The sequence below is a fragment of the Pseudorasbora parva genome, chromosome 11, assembly GCF_024679245.1.
Source record: "Pseudorasbora parva isolate DD20220531a chromosome 11, ASM2467924v1, whole genome shotgun sequence".
In the NCBI taxonomy this organism is placed as follows: domain Eukaryota; kingdom Metazoa; phylum Chordata; class Actinopteri; order Cypriniformes; family Gobionidae; genus Pseudorasbora; species Pseudorasbora parva.
Window position 1 is genome coordinate 18,517,752 of NC_090182.1, and position 21,724 is coordinate 18,539,475.

The 21,724-nt window shown below is 38.2% G+C and overlaps 2 long non-coding RNA genes across 2 annotated transcripts in view; one reads left to right on the forward strand and one right to left on the reverse strand.

Annotated features, from left to right (window-relative positions):
• The window catches only part of LOC137092832 (uncharacterized), a 272,819-nt gene that overhangs the window by 134,138 nt on the left and 116,957 nt on the right, over nucleotides 1–21,724 (reverse strand). The window contains exon 2 of the long non-coding RNA XR_010908348.1: nucleotides 11,850–11,942. This is a non-coding gene — a long non-coding RNA (uncharacterized lncRNA). The remainder of the gene's footprint in view (nucleotides 1–11,849; nucleotides 11,943–21,724) is intronic.
• LOC137092264 (uncharacterized) lies at nucleotides 17,536–18,948 on the forward strand. The gene is made up of 2 exons (XR_010908196.1): nucleotides 17,536–18,278; nucleotides 18,696–18,948. It is a non-coding gene; the product is annotated as an uncharacterized lncRNA (long non-coding RNA).

Below are 21,724 nucleotides of genomic sequence, written 5' to 3' on the forward strand. Positions count from 1 at the left end.
CAGAGATAGGTTATCACGATTAGAAGATCTGTCAAATCCTCTCAGATGTAATAAGCAAGGTATGAAGAATGGTCCTCAGGTGCCAGGTGTTTGGTGTGATCCTAAGCATTTCATCGGGTATGAAATCTTTTTTTGACTGCTTTAAACTGTCTAATGTGTTAATGTGTTACTGTCTATTTTTTTCAGAATATATTATTTAGAAAATATCTGAATGCATCTTAATTTGACAAAACAGTATGAAAGTGAACTTACTAGCATAGCTATATATTTATTTTGGTGACCTCTTAGTGAGAAAATAAGTTATAATAGGTGCGTGTAAAGTTCTGTCATGACAACTGTCAGAGTGTTTGGCATGGTGGTTATGACAATGTTGATATATTTGGTCTTGGCGGAATAAATCTGCTGTAATTGTTGCTGCTGCTGAAAAGCAAGTGTGGGATTGCAGTACATTCATGACAAGCTGTGAGCAAGTAAGACATACTGCTGCTGTACAATAGAGCATACGTGAATTACCAGTAACAGATCTGTTCAGGTGGAGCTGGGGAAGGTTGAGGGTCTCTGAAAATGTGCTGCATAGCAAAGGCAAATATTAACAGAGTATTTGAAGGTTGAGCATGCAAGCTCATTTGCGACTTCAACAGGAACCAATCAGTTATTAGTATCAGAGTAGTATTACATCCTTCATATCTCCAAAAAGTCTTTAGTTTTATTATATTTATGAAAGAAAGATAGGCTGTACCGATCACCCCACATCACATCAACCCACATCAAGATGTTAGGTCTGGGAACTCACCATTGGCATGGCTCAACTTGGGTGTGGGACAGTTATAACATACTGGACTTTTGATATTTAAACTACATCCATGTAGGTTATTGTAGATTATTATCAGTGAAGTTATGTTTGCGATAAGTAGTAATACGTAGAAAACTAGCCAGTGATAGAAATTAAATGTCCAATACGTCCAATATTAGTTGATGATATTGATAATATTAAGTACATTTATTTCTTTTAAAAACGTATTGGCTGAGATAAGAAGACTTACCTCTATACTGGGCTTTCTTTTGATCTTCTTCCTTTCTCTTTTTCTGTCCCTGTGCATCCGCGGGTTTAGATGCCTAATTTTTGATGAACACGCAAGGGATAAGCACTTGCCTGACCTAAGGCCTAAACCAATAAACAATACTCACCATCAATTCAAACTAATAATCAGGTTGATAAGTAATTAAATGTGTGGCTGAGGGGGCACCCTAGGATGATCATGTTTAATAAACGTTATGGTGTATTTCACTTTCAGATTCTATGCTTAATGGGAAGTAAGCCTAAGGGCGGCACTAGAGGGCGCTCACGCCATCCAACACATTTGTCACCCTAGGCAACCGCCAAACTCGCCTATCACAAATGCTGGCCCCATGTGTGGGATAAACAGTTGTCTTTCAAATTCCCTCTGCATGCAATTGGATAGCGCTACAACCAACCAGAGCACTGTGAAACAGAGCTAGTTGATAGATTATACTTTCAGCGTATCTGTTCGGCAAAATCTGAAAAAAGTTTTTAACAGTGTAAAAACGTACTGTTCGCGCTTATATCAACAAATCGTGCAGGTGCGAGTCATGTTATAAAATCACGGATTGGTGAGAAATAAATCATTGTGTTTGTTTGATAAAGACAAGTTGTAGTTGCCGCTTTCAAAGTAATCTCTCCCTCATGTGAACTGACACTGGGGCATAGATTTGATAGCGGAGCTGAAGCTCCTTAAATATGCAAATCTTATCCAATCCTAGCCGTGGACGTTTACTTCCAAGTCTCCAGTGCGGCACGCCCATCAAAACCCAGCGTTCAGAAGACAGCCTCAAAACCACTGTAGAAAATTAACAAAACACCTTCTAAGTAGGGACTGTTACAGAAGCTACAACCATCAAAACCCTTTAAATGCTATTTGATCACTTTGAACAAGCTACAGATTTCAGTGTGGAGCAGCAGTCTAAGTCAATAATACAGTATGAAGACCACAACCAAGGCTGCATTAATGCACGGGCCCCAGTGATGCCAGAACAAATTGTAACTGCATTTTACAATGAGTTGACTGTGCCTTTAAAATGACACTTTATCACTTTGAACGCATGTGCGTTTTTTACGTCACTTTTTAGTTCAAGGCAGCAGCACAAATTGTTAAATCTAACTGTAAAAACAGGTTAAAATGTTAACTTCAAGAATGAGTGCCATCGATGAGTTTGAAGTTTAGTGTATGATAAAGAACAATTATTATATCTCTCTATATGAAGCATAGGTATAACTTCATTCAAACCAAAGAAAGGAAAATGTTTTGCTATATTGTGGACAATAAACAATCTTCCAGTCTAGAGTGATGTACGTTAAAAAATATTTGGGCAGAACATAATGCAATTTAGGGGAAAACTATGTGAGTTGTCACTCTGTGGCATGGCATGGTTTTGAACAGCCTCTTGAATTCGGAGCTAGGCACAGATGTTGTATGTACTTACAAAGAAAACAATGTGTTGAATTTCAAAGACGTGGCAGGGTGCTGCGCTTCTCGTTCTATGTGCGACGGTCCGACCCTTCATTCACTGAACCCTGCAATTGTCAGTAACATTCTAAAAATCCAATAAAAATATCAATCATTGCTTACGGTTTCAGAAAATGTTAATAGATTGGCCAATATCAAACTCAACTAATGTTCTCACATAGAATTTCACAGTAATGTCTCAAGAATGTGAAAGTGGATCTCAAAAGAGAAAAATAGGCACAAAATCAAAATAAATGGAACATTTAAAACAAATTTATAGTTGAAATGGCCTAGTTGAAGATGCAGATGATGGTGGAGGAGAAAGATAGTCATCACCACTTATTGATAGGTCCTTATGCCAGCATATACAATAGACTATAGTTAGTCAATGTACACTCTTTTTCAACTTTATAGCACAGTTGAGCTACCAGTTAGTTATCCACCACTCACATTGTCTAATTATAAACATATAAAAATAGAAGCTTTTTAAACTTTACCAGTCACAAATGCAAAATGGTCCCACGACCAGGCCCTGCTGGTAGTCCCTCGTGTCAGACTTAAGCGTAGAGGGGAGCGTGCTTTTGCGGTGGCAGGGCCTTGTCTGTGGAACACCATGCCTCTAGGGATCAGAACTGCTCCAAACCTCTCTGTCTTTAAGTCTCTGGTCAAAACGTATCTATTCTTGTTAGCATATTGATTAATTATCTTAGACTGTTCTTATTATTTTACATTTGCTTCTTGATTCTATATTTAATCTTAGCTTAGTTGTTCTCTATGTGCTTATGTATGTTTTGCTGCTTTTATTTTTATTTGCTTGTTCTGTAAAGCACTTTGGTCTGTCTAGCAGCAGTTTAAATGTGCTATATAAATAAATGAACTTGAACTTAATGCATAATGTAATGTTATTTTTTAAAGCTCTCATGGTTAAGAAAAAAATCGACAATACCACAAGGAAACCTTAATATGACTCGCATGTCAATCAAAAGTGACACTGAACTATCCCGACATTTTCCATCATGAAAAAGCTTAAGGAAACCTTTGTAAGGAAATCACTATGATCTGATGGCCTGACACTATCGGCATTATCAAAAATAAAAATAAATAATAAATACAATTCTGACAGTTTTGTAAATAAAACAAAACAAAGGCTAATTTTGAACTCATGTAGGCAGTAGTTCTAAAAATAATTTGGACTATGTGCCAATATGTAGTTCAATGTGTAGTGTGCAGTGATATATATATATATATATATATATATATATATATATATATATATATATATATATATATATATATATATATATATATATATATATAATTTTATTTATTATATTATTTTTTATATGACAGACCACAGGTTTGGATGTTTGATTAATGACAATTATTCCTGCAAAATAAAAGGCTGATAACTGATTATTTGATGTATGATGATACCTGTAAATTGTATGGTAAAATAAGAGTAAATTCCAAACAATGTGTGAAGTTTGACTCTAACACTGCCGTCACCTAAATAAGTGCAGAAAATGAGAGAATCTGTAAAGGGCAGAGGATCTCCTCTAGTGCCTGTTTGATGATGTGCTCAGAGAGCTAGTGCATTGACTTTCAGTCATGATGATACACTCTTTGTCCTTATTTCTTGCAAATCTTGACAACCCTCTCAGGAGGTGTTGAAATAATGCTAGAAGTTTTCATTATAGGAATTAAGTGAACTAGTGGGTTTGTTTTAAAAGCAATTTGGTTTTTCTTACTGCATTCTAAAAGAATGTGTCCTTTTTGGTCTCCCTGAAGACGTGTTTCTGTATTTTCATAAGTTGTTTAGGGATTTTGAACTTGAAATGCCATCCGCCCACCCACCACCAACCTAGCCTCATTTACTCCAATGGACAGCCTAATTAGTCCCCTACCAGTATGTGCAAACAAATAAACAAATGCCTCACAATAAATTCATTCAGCGAATAATAGAGTAGAGTTCTGTCAGGTATTGTGTTAGTAAAATGCTGTTTGGTTACAGTGGCTTATTGTGTTAACATTTCTGTAGTCGCCAGTGCTCTTTGTGTGGGCGACGATATTGAACATTTTTTGTTTTTCTTTCTGTTTACCCTTGGTTTGTCTTTTCCAGAGAAGGTGGGGTGCTGCTTTCGCACGAATGTGTTGCATGGAAAATTCAATCCGAGCTAAAGCCACTTTGGGCCTCTCCCTCACTGTGCGTCCTTTGTAAAGCAGGATTTGGTGTAAATGCTCCACTCCTGATCTGTTCCATGCTCAACGTCAGCCCGTAACAGGGCAGCCACTGACAACTGCCTGGAGATTAGCTAGCACACCAGCTTAAACCCAGACTTGCTTAAATGAACCTCATTTTAAAACAGTCCTATGGATTTTCTTGAAGACTGGCAGATTATTTGGAAGAATCCCGTTAAAAAGATCTGTGTTAGAAAAAAAATGTTCCATGGCAAACCTCTGTCAATCACCCTGGGCATTTGCAAATCCCATTGTGTCTGCAAAGGATGTGGCAGCATTGGGCAGACTAATATAATGTTGAAAAAGGAGTGTCTGAAATGCATAAAATTACACACACACACACACACACACACACACACACACACACACACACACACACACACACACACACACACACACACACACACACACACACACCTAATGTCCTCATATTTCACCCTCTCCTTGAAATACCTATGTCATACCCATGTCATTATACACATTTGTGTCCTGATATTTCTCTCTCACACACACACACACACACACACACACACACACACACACACACACACACACACACACACACACACACACACACACACACACAGAAAGAGTGGTCTAGTAGAGCTAAACTTATTCAACCTCACACATGGGCTGAATTATTTATTTGGATTGTATGATGTAATGTATGGATTTCAAATTATATATTTTTTGGCATGTTATGGTCTTGGCAATCTTGAAAAAAAGAGATGCCAATTATTTTTCATCTTGGTATTAAATATGATATATAATGTGTGAAAAAACCAATACTATCCAGCTGCAGCCCCGCAGCCCCGCCAGTTTCAGAACGCCAGCCACAGAACGCCATCCACAGAACGGAAGTGGGGGGCGGAGCTTACGTTCTTAACAGAGTAGCGCCACCTACGGTTTTGGAGCGTAGTTGCGTTTATCTATCTATAATTATGGAATTCAGATATAAAAAGCTTAAGTATTACAGTCATGGGCGTCGGAAGCAAATAAAAAATGTAATTTACAGTCTACAAATAATAGCTAAATGCAAAACTTCATACAATAGGCTAATAAGATTAATTACCTGAACATATAAACTCTGATATAATTACCAGGAGGTTGGCGCCTCTCAAGAGGAATATGATATTGAAAATCATTAACTTTTGCTTTACAGATATTTCCATATAGCGTGCAGTTCAGTATCGACACAACACTGCTGACTTGACTTTCCAAGATAATAAACAAAAGAAAATGCATTTCATCCCCGATTTCATTTGTCTACTGTAGGGAAAAACAATTAAACTTCAGCAGAGAACAAATGTTTGTAAGGAATGAGGGGTTTCTTTATTGTAGCCTATATTTGAGTGCATTTATGGTTCGCGCCGCGCTGCCCATTGGGTAGCGCTAGTAAACACGTCCGCGCTGCGCTGACGAGGCGCAAGCTTTGTAACAGCCCGCTGACTCATCCCACTTTTGGATTGTTTGGCTTCCCATACCAACCTGTTAAACACGGGAGCCGAAATAAAAACTGACACGCCTACAGTTTCCCCCGCCTATGCGTTATAATAATACATTAAGGTGCAGTACAATAAATACATTTTATAATTTTAATCTTGTGTTATATAATTGTATATTCTTCCACTGCATTATGTGGGTTATTTTCTATTCATGATGTATAAGGGCATTTTATATGAAATACACTTGATTTTATATATATATATATATATATATATATATATATATATATATATATATATATATATATATATATATATATATATATATATATATATAAAAAATCATTATTTAGTAATATATAAAAAATATAAAATAATTTTATATATAACGCCAAAAGCAGTATGCATTTTTAAATAACAATTGAAATTTTTCAACAGATGAAAGAAATAATTAATTTATACAATTAAATTAAAATGCATCAAAACACCCATTTTGTCAATGCTGAATCAAAATCAAATACTGAATAAAGGTATTCTTTTGACTGAAAAACAGTCAATTTTAATAACATCTAAAAGGGTTTGTTAAAAACACTGCAGTATGTAAATTGTGTAATGTGTATCTGTAAGTATTGTATTGGAATATTTTCATTGGGAGAAACGTTTTCTTTTATTGCAAAACAAAACGAATCTTACCCTTCTTCTTTCCTGAAAAGCCCGTAGTTCCTTGTTACATGCAAGAATATATGTGCATTTTTTGATTGGCTGATCCATTACCACTCGCAGTAGTCCACATGCACCTCGACTTAAGTAGATTAATAAATAGTTACTTCTACATATACATTGGCGTAATATTAAAACAAGTTCCCTTTCTACTTGAAGTAGAAAATGTGTGCTTTTCCACCACTTATGCATATTATAAAAATGTTTTTGACTAAAGTATTGCAGCAGTCTGGTTGTCCACTGTAATTTTATACATAAATTACTTCACATGGGCATCTGACTTAATTAATATAAAATAATAAGAGCATCTCACTCACATAAAAAAAAAAAAAAAAAAAAAAACGTTATTAACATAATCATTCATCATACCATGACACAAACATTAGAGATGACTCACCGTGCTCACCGCCATTATTATCTTGTTGCCTCCCACTTCCGTTCTGTGGCTGGCGTTCTGAAACTGGCGGGGCTGCGGGCTGCAGCTGGATATGTCTCGAAAAAACTGAAAATGGTAAATACCAATAATGGTATTTTTTATTTTTTTTTCTAAACGTTATTGTTTAATAATTTAGTATGAGTAAAATGCTAGCCATATTGTGTAGGTTCTTCCCATGAAGTCATCAATATTCTCATGTTACTTTGAGGCAGCTGCTATAAGATGGTGTGTAAAGACAACATGAGAATGTGCTCATGCGTCCCCCATCCTTGACCAAATCCTGAAGGTCGTCAGGACTGCATTTTTCTTCCAGTGGGAGATTATTGACTACTGATGTCTGTATGCGCTGATCCTCTGCCAGGCACCCGTCGTGAGTGAGGAGGGGGAAAACTGTAGAATTGTTTGCTCTGTATGAATATCATGTCATTAGATTGATAACAGCAAGAATGGGAGGGAATGAGGCTAGCGTTCTGGGCCCTTCGCTGACAAATGTCCCGTAAAGAGGATTAACAGCAGCTACATTTGCATCGACACAAGCTTGCTTGGTTGAAATCGAACGTCACGCAGAGAGGCTCGCAGAGAGGTATTGACTCAACATATTAAAAGCTGGGTCAATGGAAAAACACTAACTGGATTATTCAAATCCTACAGGGTGGCATTTCTCTCAGGAAATGTGCCTAATCAAAGCATCATGTCCTTTACCTTCCTCTCATTTGCAGATATCCTCAATAAATGCTCAGATGATAGTCGAAAGGGAAGACGGTCCATCTGAATAACGACAGTTCGGTATTGCGGCCCTGGAGTCACAGTCCGCCAATATTGGATGAGAGCTGAAATGTCATATGCAGCTGAAGTCATGACGAAATATCAAAATCTGTTGAGGTATTTCTGGAGAATGCCAAAGTGGCTGCTAGCCTCCGCTGCGCCGTCCCGAAAACAAGAGAACAAACAGCTTCTAGGTTGGCACAATGAGCGATGGAAAGACGGGGGAAAAAAAATCTTCATAATGCCTCACCTTTATGAAAAAATGAAATATCAGCAGGGTTCCACTACAAGGCCGACCGCTGCTTTTGCCATGAATCACTTGAGCGAGTGCGAAATGTCAGCTGAGTGGCCTTTTGCGGGAGGCTGGAGCTGGCCTTGAGAAGCCCCCCTTGTGGCCTTTCAGAGAGCCCCGTGAATTGACTGGGAACTGGAGGGGGGGCACCGGGGGGAACCGGGCCATGCCAGCACCATGGTGGGCTTTTCAACTACTCCTCTGGTATCATCTCTCAGCCCACTACTTTTTCAACTGTGAAGTAGTGTACTCTAACTTCAGGCTCACTCCTATGCAACAGAGGTGTGAGTGTGTGTGTGTTTGTGTGTGTGTGTGAATGGGAATTATTGTTTGTATTCTTGCACAACTGGGTGATTTGAATACTGAAACATACTGTCCAAATGTTATCAAACGCAAATATTTATCCATATTTGAAATGCCGACAGAGAGTGCTCGTGTTTACATGTACATAACAAACAGCAGCGCAATTGGATGATGCCAGAAAAGTCACGACAAGCCCTCCGGGCCAGTGGGCTCGCAAATACAAATCAATTCCATTGTGTTTTTGTGTTTTGATCCGCACTAACAGAGCTGCTCTGACACACCACGTCCCAAGCTGCGGTTTGGCTAGGAAAGACCAGCAAAAGGGTCACATTAGCATAAAATTTGAGCAAGAGAATGTTAATCGCACATCGACAGGAAGCAAAAGGACAAGAGACGGGCGCTTTCCCCCGCCTCTGCCGTTCATGTCCGTTTTTCTAGGTGTTCCTGACGCAATTTTGTAGATTGCTCAAGAAGCACCGGTAAGATTTGTGCTTGGTTTGAGGCTCAATTTGGCTCAGGAATTGGGAGCTGCTAAACTGTGACATTCGAGATTCAACCCTTCGGCTGTCCAGACATCGCCCCAGAGAGGATAAAAGTGCAGAGCACATAACAGCGGTGATGATTTCAGCAATCCGGTGTATGACACTGTGAATTATGTCCAGCAGCCACCTGTCCTATCCTCCCCGCACGCCTCCCCCCTGTAATACAGCGCTAGCGGGGCCGGGGTCATACCTAAGCTTCCCTCAGTTTGTACCGGCGTCAGCGATTCCCTTTATAGACTGTTCGCACAATATGCTGCACAGCACTTTCTGTCTTTCCCTCTCTTTCTCTCTTCCCCCTTCAAACAAGCCCAGACGATCACCCGTGTTCTCCGAGTGGAACCCAGCTGGGGGTTTTTAATTAGAGGTTAGGATTTTTGTAACGGATGTCTTTTTCATCTGCACGGGGACCCCACGTGTGCTATTCACTCATGTAAGCTGATGCCGCTGACATAACTTATGGCCATAGCTTTGTGCCTACTAATCAAAACATGCTCCGGAAGCGTAAACACGCTTTAAACGGCTACTTTTGATATTTTTTTTTCTTGGAAAGCAAGGCTGCAGTGAATGCCTCTTTGTCATTTTAGATTTCCCCCCCATCAATTTTACGGAGCGCCAAGGGAGCCGTGACAGACACAGGAAAAACTTCATTAATCAAACACTTTCCTATGCAAACAGCATTTGTCAGTGTAAAACAAAGGCTTTTGATACAAAAAAAGGAAGCAATCCCATTAACGTTCAACAAGATGTTTAGGTATAGGGAGGCTTTTTTCTGCCTGACTGATTTCCTACCCCTGCGAGAAAGTGATCCGAGTGTGTTATGTGTCCAGTCTTTACAAGGCATGTTTACAGCTTGATGTTAAAATATATTTTATCCCTATATCAGTTTAAATTGAATAGGTCATATGCCACATGAAGTTGAATTGGAATTTGAATTAAAATTAATTTATTGAACTGCAATTTGATACTATTGATACATTTTGGGAAATTAAATGCCATTACAACTTGTTAACAGAAGTGAATTTTTCATTTAACTGGATTAACAGCTGCATGGTTTATATATATATATATATATATATATATATATATATATATATATATATATATATATATATATATATATATATATATATATATATATATACACACACAGATGTTCATTTTTAGACTGTGTGATATCATCCCCTAAAATATACTAGTGAAAAAAATAATTTATATTTCTTTCTTTTAATTTAAATGTATTATTTACTTCCTTTCAAATTGCAATTCTGTCTCAGTTTAAATCTAGTTCAGATGAAGGAATTTTGAGTATTATAATGCTCTTCGAATTATTATTATTATTTTTTTTAACCAATAGTTGTTGCATGTTAACAATTAATTGACAAAATGAAAGTTAAATAATATTCACATTTTTATGTAAATTATATTAGAATGGACAACTGTATTTCCCCATGGCCAAAAATATTTTTTTATTTATTTTATTATTATTATTTTTTTTTTTCAAAGAACTGCTTTATTTTTACATGCACAAATACCAGCTAAAAAAAACAACAGGACATGAGGATTCACGCATTGTCACATCATCTCACAACTACAGTCCTGCTGTGAATGGAGGAAAATAGGGTGAGAAAAATAAGCCTACAATAAATCTACTTCAATTAAATGATTAATGTAACAACAAAACAAAACCACACACTGAATCCTCCAGTGACGAGTGTGCTCAGTAAAACTGGCATAGGCCTATAGGTGGAAATGAATCCCCTAAATTATCATTCTGTGCGTGTATGGAACAAGACTTGCTTCCGAAGCAGTGTTGATTGACACAGAGGTAACCAAACCAATGATACGACGTCTACTGGCAGTTTGGTATCGTTTTTTTTTTTTTTTTTAACCAATGTATTTGTCAACAGCATATAAATGTTACAGGATGAAATGTGGACCCAGGACGAGCTACAGGAATGTGCAAGCTTTGGGGGTGTTGATGGACTCGTTCCTCTTAATCTGTATTTAGATCATCTTTCTGAATTTTAGAAAGATATATATATACTTTTTGCTCAAAATGTAGCTTTTTTATGAAACTTACCCACATTTAAATATTGATGAAACAAAGCAGAGGGTCTGTTTCTTTTGATATATTGCATGCTCAGATATTCACACAACACAATATATTCTGGGGACATGAACATTGTGAAAATGGTCAAAAATGCTGGTGGTGGCTGGCAACTAAAATATATAAAAAAAATAAAATTCAGTTCAACAGTTAATTATATGCATCCCTAATTGTAGCTTAAAAGCCATTCTCTGTTCAGTTCTTAACAGTGCACAACCCTGGACAAGGGGGAGTGTTCAGGAAACCTTTTTAAAACGGTTATTATTTTTGCGATTCCGTTTGGTGACACTAGTGGCGTAGGCGTTACACACTTCAGCTTTAACTGTTCATACTGTTGGTGTTCTACAATAAATCTAGCAAGTACACGAATGCCACCTTTTCTGCTGAGCTCAGGCCTTTGCAGAGAGCATGATAGCTCCCTCTTTGTATTCATGCAGCATCTCCCAAAGAGAGAAATCTTAAGAACGGTCACTTACCATTCTGACAGCTCGTTGCCAGGCATGGCGCCAACCTCTGCGCGGAGTGTAAAATCATGAGTCAGCATTTTCAGATCCGGTGCCAGTGTTCATCTGAAATGTCAAACAAGCCAAATATGCCTGTGGTTTAGCGATAATGACAACGGAAGGTGAATGAAACCATTAAGTGGGCCAAAACCAGGACTGTGACCTACGTAACACCTAGAGACCAAAGAACACATGCAATTTCCCCTTCTATAGGTCTATTCCCTCTTGAAACAAGGATAAGCTAGGAATGGAATGGCAGGCAGTGTTTTATAAAAATGAATGGCATTTTCAGGCCCAGCAACTGAATTTTTAACTCAAGGACAAACACTCAGCTCTATGCAAGAGCTTAGAATCCTAATCAATGGCTCTCTTGAGCAAGGTCTCGTTTCAGAATGAAACTGTTGTATGCTGCTGTTACTATTAAGAGCTGATTAAGTGCATGGTCCATTTTTAACACTGTACGCATTGCATATTATACAACCAGCCTGTTGCTTTAAGCTGCACAGCTGACACGGTACTTTTTTTTTTTTTTTTTTTTTTTCACAGAGGAGACAACAAGGGTGTGTTTAAGTAAAAGCCGCCAAGCTGAAGGATCCTCATGTTGGAATGATGTTCTGGAAGACAATGCTAAAGATTTCAATCTAGTCCTAATTGACGGGAATAGTTAATTTACACCTCTCTCTGTCAATTCTTTTCATATTGTGCAGACCTCCAGCAATCCAGTTCATTAACTTTAGACCTCAAAGCCAGGCTCTTAAACATTTTAATTAAAAGAGTAAAAATCTATAACAACAGATTAAGGACCCCGAGGCTCAACGAATAGGTAAAGACCAGCTGAGGCCTTGGCCCGGCTTTTTTAAAAATGGGATGCCAGGTTCTTATGCTGCAGTCTAAATTGATTTGAAAAACTTGAAATCTAAGTATTAGAAGGCTAATTTCTCTCCGATAAGGTTTGACCCTTTTAAGATTGTTATTAGAACATTTATTATAGAACACTCATCTCAAGCTCTAATCAGTTTTTTTAATGAATATTTAAAAATCCAAAGACCAAGTTGTTTTTGTTTTTTTTGTTGTTGCTTTTTTAAGAATAAACAGTGAGGGATAGAGGGGAGATTTAAACAAGTGCTAAAACAGGAACTTATTTACTTGAAAACATGTGAAGACTTCAGATGCAATAGTCTCTAAATCCATCTGACGTTTTTCTTTAAAGGGGTGGTTCTGATTATTTATTTATTTTTATAGGCTTGGTTGTGTTTATGGGGCACAATATAACATGTCTTAATACTTTTTTCTTTTTTTTAAAATGCCGTATTTTTCTCATATTTTACCTTTATTCCACACCGTCTCCACTGTCCTTTGAACAGCTCATTTGCTTCCTGCTTCATTGAAGCTCATCCCTCCGAAAAACGCAATGGTCTTAGATTGGTTAGATGGCCAAATGTAGAGTCATGTATTTTTAATTGGCTGAAGTGCCAGGCAAAGGTTGTTCGGAAACGCCACACCCCTTACCATTGCGGGCAGAAGTCACATCTGCGGTGACTAGCAAGGGTTTATGATGTCACCAACCCGGGAAGAAGCTTGTTGTAGTCCAAACCAGTCATTTTTGAAGGCAATAAAATGCAATAAGTTTGATGAAGGCAATGAAGGCAATAAAATGCAATAAGTTTAAAAGACAATATCTCCGTTTGCATTGAACTTTCAGCGCTGTAACTTTGCAGATACGGTTTATGCACAAGCAGCAACATTACACACTAACTAAAGTTGAAAAAGTGAAATCGCATGCAACAGCCCCCCCCCTTAGCTAAACAATTATTCACAGACCTATAATTTATTTTAATGTGATTAATGGGGTCGTGGTCTGGCTGGTTAGCATTGTCCTGTTAAGTCCTGCTAGTAGATGATGTAACTACACCATATGGATGCAAAAAAATATATATAATAGGGGATTCATGTTTCCAGGCATGCCACGTTGATTTGACTAAAGATAGTTGTTTACCTTAAAAGTACTCAATATATTTTGAATAAGTAACAGAAAATTAAGGCTTGGTATATGCGACACATATCTATAAAAACACACACAGGCTTGGGCTCAGAGAAAGAGCTTAGATTATGCTAGGAGTATGCTTTAGTTGAGTTAGGACATTTAAGAAGCTTTTATAAACATGCCTTAGAGAAAAAAAAGAAAGAAAAAAAAAACACATTATTGATGTGTGTCCTGATACAAACAATGGCACTGACCATTTTTATGATCGATTTCAGTTAAATCAGCTCAGACATGCATTTCTTTCTGGAACTAGGCTTAAGCCTTGTCTGTGAAACCTGGGGAACAGTATTAGTGAGCCATTATAAGTGTTTAAAGGTCTTCTTGTCCCAGCTGTGTCCAAAATCACCCCTGGGTCATCAAAAACATATCAATACAACCTTTAAAACACTGGACACACCACTCACTCATTGTCAGCTATAACCCTGAGTCTCTCCACTTACAGAGCAGCTCCCTGAAGTTTGATATAATGGGATCAGGCAGGGGTCTGCGGGAGCCTGAGTACGCTGATGGATGAGGGATTGAAGGCTAGCCAGATGATCTGGACTGGAACATGTCCGCTGAGTTACTGCCAGAACTGACAGCTCAACACAATGGCAATGTCTATAAAGATCTGTGTGTCTGAACGCATGTATGACAAGGAGAGGGAGTGGGGATGTGGATTTGGAAGGGTTTGGGTCTTTTCAGAAGATTTCTCTAGCGGGGTGCTATGATGTAAAATCTGTGAATTTCTTTGGAATTTGCATGTGGACCATGCAGGGAATAGCAAAGTTTAATTTAGGTTATATTACTTTTCTTTTTTTTTCTTTTTTTACCTATTCTAGATACAGCTGCAGTTGAGAGGAAATACGATCCCTCGTGATGATGATCATTTCATGTTAAAGCTTCAAAATGCTGAGCAGTTTAATCAGTAAGAATCTTTAAAATATTCATATACCCCAGATGCACATTCATGTAAGGGCTTCCAGCTGCACTCTGGACACATAACGTGGATAGTTTTTATCCTTTGGGATGATCTGAATTGTCCAATACTGGGAAGATTGAAAAAGCAGCTAATTCCCTGACCAGATTAATACATTTCTCAATAAGAATGTTTTCAAATTTTCTTCAGAAAGAAGATCAGTTTTATAGAGAATGAAAAATTATCTCATCATTCTGAATGGAACAAATTATTATTATTTAATTGTTTTATCTTTGCTTTAGGTCTGTTTTGGCTCCTGTGATCAGGATGGCTTTTCAAAGCAGACCTCAAAATCAAGGAGCATGATGGGAAGCGACTGTGCGTTAAGAGGGAGCGCCAGGGGCGACACGTTAGCAAAGAGGGCCACAAAACTCTGCATCCCAGTTACCAAGGCAACCAGTCGAACATTCTGCGTGTATACAAAAAGGCAAGCAGGTTTGACTGCGAGGCAAACTAACAACACTCAGTTATGTGGAGCAGCGTATGGATGATTATTTAGAGACTAAAAAAAGAGCCTGAAATTGCTCTGCAGCTCTAATTGTGAATTTCAGGGAACATAAACTTCAGAGTCATTTTGAAAAAAGCTAATTGTGACAAAGCAAGAAACAGAACTGAGGGATTTTGCTTACAATAGATACTGCATTTAGTACTATTAGCTAACATAAGTAGATTTAAAAAAGAATTTATTTTTAACAAATGATGCTTTTTGAAATGTATTACAATGAATTAAAGCTACAAAAATGTGTAAGGAAAACAAGATATGTATTTTTAAAAACCACATTTGAAAAAGAAAAAAAAAATCCACTGTTAACCCCCACCTTTGATAAAAAAGATTTCACAGGTCATAAATTGCTATAGAATATAATTCATTTTCCCCTCAAGATACCCAAAATGTGGTTTTAATGTTTGTGGGGTAATTAGGTTAAACTAGGGGAGAACGGCAATGTTTTGCCTTAGGTGGATGGTTAATGTGTTCGGAATTATTTTTCAGACTAAATCATGAGGCTTCAAATCGAATCTGGAGCTGGTCCTAATTTGCATAATGTTCTCTTTTTAAATATGTATATTAATAAGCAGATGAGGACATTGGAAGTAGAGTACATTAGCATGCTTTTAAAGGAACTTGTGTGATCTGTGATGTGGCCAGGGCACAGTCTTTGCAATGCATTCAAATAGAGGTTATGGGCCCATAATGAGCCTGGGCCGAGGGGAGTCTGACATGATTAAAAACTTAATTCCAAATGGCAATATTTTTACTGTTGTTTTAGTTCAGAAATGTTGTTTATTTGTAAAATTGAACCAGGCCCCAGTACAAGAGTTTTAATGGACTAATTGCTGTCTCAATGGTGGTCCACAGTAGCCTGACAAGCCAGACCCACATTAAGATGTTTGGTCTAGAAACTCACCATAGACAGGGCTCAATCCGAGGGGCGGGATAAACGGTTGTCTTTCAAACTCCCTCTGCACGCGTTAGGATAGCGCTACACCAACCAGAGCAACGAAGGTGAAACAGAGCTCGTTGATAGATTAAACATTCACCGTATCCGGTCGGCTAAACTCCGAACACTTCTTCCCTTTTTAAGAATGACTTCAGTGCCATTCTTTGTTCTTTTCTCAGATAAAAGCTTAACTCCAAGTCTTCCAGAGTTGCGGTCAAAGCTGATTCGAAAGACCGCCGCCGTTCGCCAGTTTCTGTGTTTACAAGAAGCATGCAAACGCAACTCGGCCGTCGTCATTATGGCCCCGCCCTCCGACTCTATACACGATGTGATTGGCCCGTCCAGATTGTGAGGAATACAGCTCAGAAGGGTATTGAGAGTTCCTAGACGACACTTGCGGGCAGATTAAATTTGCTGCCGCTAGGGTGCGTCTAGATTTCTAGGCTAGGTACACAGTTCAATGAGAATGAGACATCTGTTTACCAGCACATGTACAGGTGATTTAAAGAGATTTGGAGCATCATTAAGGGTAGGTCACTTTAAGGACCCTGTATGCATTTGTGTATTCAAGTGGACTATTTTAAATTACATTTCCTATTTCGGCAGCTTTGATTGGTTCATTCTTGACCCTTATCTAGCCACATCCCTTCTTAAATATTATTGGCTATTCAGATAACTGTTATTTAATTGTTATCTTTGTCCTCTAAGAAGGTCAGTCAGTTCTAGTCTACTTAAATCATAGTCTGAAATTAAGTTGTACAACCTCAGGCCAATAATAATTCATATTCAAAAACATACCAGCGGCTGTCTGAGTCAGGGTGAGCATCTAGTACAGAACAAAATTTTGTATTTTTGCCCACCTATAAATCAATGAGCCCCTTTTCCAAGAATATCCAGCTGGACATTATGTTATAGACATAAGGGCTTGACATTAACTTTTTTACTCACCAGCCACCATAGCTAGTGGTTTTCCAAAGTTAACACATCATTTTTCAGTGGCCAAAATGTTGTTGTTGGCTATATGTAAATTACCACTGTACACACCCAAATCAAATCTACATGAAATGTATAACATGATAGGTCATCAAATAGGCCTTTTTTTATCTCTAATAAGGTTGTGTGTACACTCCTTAATGGACAGAAAACAGTTGCTGAAAACAATTTAAATATTTTGCATATGAGGCCATACAGAAGCCTAGTGTAATACATATGTAGCAGTATGCACGTTGTTGGTAGGAGGAGTCTCCTTATCTGGTAGCATATAAGAGTGGTCACAATGACGCTATGTGTGTGCGTCTTCCTCCACGTTTGTGAGCGAGCCACCGTACTTCCGGCGGGGCGTGTGTGAACGTCTGAGAGGTAGGAACTGCTGTCCGAGATTGCGTTGTGATCTGTTTTGTTTGGCCAGCATACAGGGTTTCAGGGTTTTATTTTGTTAAAGGGTGGACTGAGGAGCTTTTCGGGATGCCTTCGGCAACAGCCGTTTCTATGGAAACCCGTGCAACCCGCATTTTCTGTGTTGTATGAGTCGCCAAATAACAGGTAGGCTTGGGTTTTGGTTTCACTGTATCAATGTTTGGGGCTTGGTCGTTAAACCTGTCTTATGCTGTCTTAAACAACAGGTGGTTTAGGTCATCGTGCAAAGGACGTTGCAGTGGGCTTTTGGTCTTATCTAAACGGTCGTTTGAATTCTGCGTTTCTGCTCTGCTTTACATCATCGGCACTTTTATACTGATCTCCATTGCTCTTGGGACATGAGGGGAGTGAGTGCACGACCCACTGCTGCATTAAATCGGCGTATCTACTCGTCTGTTGCAGTTTGAGGGGTTCGCTGCACCATAGCGTTTCATTCTTTTTTTTACATGTGCATGTCTGTAGCATTTTCAGTGGTACAGGATCAGCTGACCCGCCGTTCTGGGCCTGTGACGTGGTGCTTCGACTTTTAGTGAAACTCAACACTCGTGAGTAACAAAAGTGACTCAAAGCCATGAATGGCTTGCAATAAACAGTCAGCCATTTAACTGTCACCAGTCGTTTGATTGTCTTTGTGTTTACTTTGGTTGCAATTAAATTATATTGCTTTATATGTTTATTTTGATGTACGTAGTTTATATGCATATCTGTTTATTAATCTGATTTTCAAGTGGTTTATTGTGTGTGTGTGTGTGGTTCAAATTCTCTTTTCTGTAATTTGTGTTTTGTTTCCAGTCCACCAATAAGTGGTTGTTGGATGCGGCACCTCCGATGGGTTGGACTGGTTTTTGTGAATTTAGTTATTTTCTTGTGAATTTAGTGTTCCATCATTTGTATGATTTATGATTGTTTAGTTAATTTCTAAATTGTCCTTTTTTTTTGATTTTCACTTTTTTTCCCTTCAGAATTGAGGCAGCTAGCTGCAGATGACCAGCATCTTCCTGTGTTGTGGTGGTGGGTTCCCTTCCTGAGTGCCGTGTTCACAGTGAGGTGTGCTGTGGTGTGAGTGTGCACGTATGATCGCTGTGTTCATCTTGCTTGGGAGTGTTCGCCTCCAATTCTGAAGTGGTATTTTTTTGTTGTTGTCCTTTTTGATTAGTGTTTGTGTGTTGAAATCGTTAATGGGTTTTAAATAAAGTTATCTCTTTTTGTACTCAACCCATGTCTGATACCTGACTCAGCCGTAACGAACCTGTGAGCTTTGCTCACAATTATTAAGGATTGTTCCCCGGGAATGAGATCACTCGGGGTGGCGTAGTTGGTGTTTATGTAAATCTTCATTTCGGGGTCTATTTATATCCAGGTCTGGCGTCCTGTAGAAAGGTATTGAACCCCTCTGCGAACATTCATTCATAACTGCCACACATATATTTGACTTTTTATCCTTTCAGTGAGAAATAATTGCTTTGGAAAGACCTTGGCATGTTATCTTCATCTCAAGGGGTCTAATACCTCTTTTCCACTGACACGGCTCCGCTACAGGTTTCCTGGCCATCTCAAACCTCTCCGTGGATTTCCACTGGAGAAAAGAGTGGTTCGGTGCCATAAAGATCAAAACCTAAAAACTTGCGAATGAAGCTGGTGTAAAAGTAACTAATTAAGATTCCAAGTTACTTTATTAGTTACGCTCAGCAGCTGCCGACAACACCCCAGCCGCCTCAACATAGAAGTGACAACCATTTTTGGCAACACTCACTTTATTGAAAGTGTATGTTTAACAGTAAAGTCAAAAATGTATCTCCTGACTAGAGCCCTGCATTTATGCCTGAGCCCAGACAAAACCGGACAAATGTAAATGTATCTGGTTGTTTAAACCACATGTGTAAATTTTACTGCTGGCAAAGTAAGCCAGTCTAACAAAATAAACGTGTGAAAGCGTATTATGGGCTATATGTTGTAGTCAGATAGATGATGGTACTACTGCAACACGCATTGCTGAAAATGAGTAAAGCAAGCCAGCACAAATGGCTGTAAATTAAACTTAAAATAAGTCACAAGAATAAGTCACACAAAACACAATCATCTTCAATAAAAAAAAATAATGAGACTAAATGATCTTACCAGTGCTTAGGTCGCTCTCTCATATTGTGGTTTTTGAATTTGAAATGAGCTGCTGCATAAAATGCATTTTGAATCTTTTTCTTTAGTTGATGTGAACTACGCTAAATGAGCATAATTGAATATCAGATTTATATTAATTTTGCGGAGGTAAAGCTATAAGATAACCTGCATGTTCTTTTTTTTTATTTGTTTAGATTATGTAGCCTGTTTTGTTTGTGAGCACCATTAAGAGAAGTATCAGCCTGCCTCAGCTCGACAAAAAAATGGCTTTTACTGTGGTGGTAATATCGGCTAAATTAACTACCATTGTGATGTTTGAAGTGTTTTATATCCACGGATTTTATTATAGGCAAGACAAGTCAAGAGTTGATTTGAGAGGCTAAATTGATAAAACATGCGGTTAAATTACTGTCGTGCCGCTGACTGTTTGGTCATAAAAAAAATAAACTTTAATTTAACAAACAAAAAATTGCTCTTAACATTTTTCTAAATTAACTTAATAAAGAAACAAAATACAATATTACGACTTTGACATTAAAAACAAAACAGAACTATTTTAATGACTGCAACAATGTTGAAAAACAAACAAATGAAAAAAATACGGGCTCCACTCAGACTCGGGCCGAGGGCAAAACGAGCGGGGGGCAAATAAATGATGCCGCAGTCTCGTTGAGCAATGTAGTGCAACGTTATTCTTTACATCTAAATATAATAATAATAACAATAATGCATTTTATTTATAAAGCACTTTACATTTTAAAGAAAATCTCAAAGTGCTACAAAGAGAGGAAAATAAATAAATAAAAATCACAATAATAATAATTAATAATAATTAAATTAAACAAAGAGAAGAGCGGTACAATAATCCAGTCTCTAGGAGACAAAGGCATGAATGAATTTTTCAGCATCATGAAGGGTGAGTGAAGGACGGAGTCCAAAAAATGTTTTGCAAAGATATTTAATGTGGGCCTCAAAGGTTAAGTGTGGATCAAACCTAACACCGAGATTAGTGACTATGAATGACAGAGGAATGTCCTAGCCAGAAAATGTAATACAAGTTATGGTGGATGATCTGATCTGATGAGTGGAACCAATGAGGATGGCTTCTGTCTTAGAGCTGTCCAGCAGCTCTATGAAGTTGTAGTTCATCCACAGTTATCTCTTCCAGACATGCAGAAAGTGTTGATAATGATGAAGACGATGCCGATGATGAATGAGTGTCAATTTTCAGATATAATTGTGTATCTTCAGCGTAGCAATGAAATGAAATTCCCAAGTGACTGGTGACTTTACATAGACGAAGCAAGTAGAGATTGAATAAGATAGGTCCTAGAACTGAGCCCTGAGGTACTCCGCAACCAACCGCATGTGAAAGGGACCTTGAGCTACCCATGGCCACAAATTCAGATCTGTCTGTGAGGTATGACTCAAAACATTGCAAGACAGTGTTATCAAGTCTCAATAGAATGAGACATTCGTTTGAGAAGTATCCTATGGTCAACTGTGTCGAACGCTGCAGAAAAATCCAAGAGGACAAGGAGTGATGGTGACCCAGCATCAGCTGTCATTTGCAGGTAATTTGTAACCCTCACTAAGGCGGTTTCCGTGCTGTGGCCAAAACGGAAACCAGATTGGAACTTTTCAAAAATGTTGTTGTCGTTGAGATGGTCCTCGAGGTGCCTGGCAACTACCTTCTCCAAAACCTTCGAAATAAATGGCAAGTTGGAAATAGGCATATAATTAGCAAGAGTTTGATGATCGAGGGAGGGTTTCTTGAGTAACGGTCTAATTATAGCCGTTTTTAGGGCAGACGGTACCTGACCAGACTGAAGGGATTGGTTATTATCATGGTGATGAGGGGACTGATGGCAGT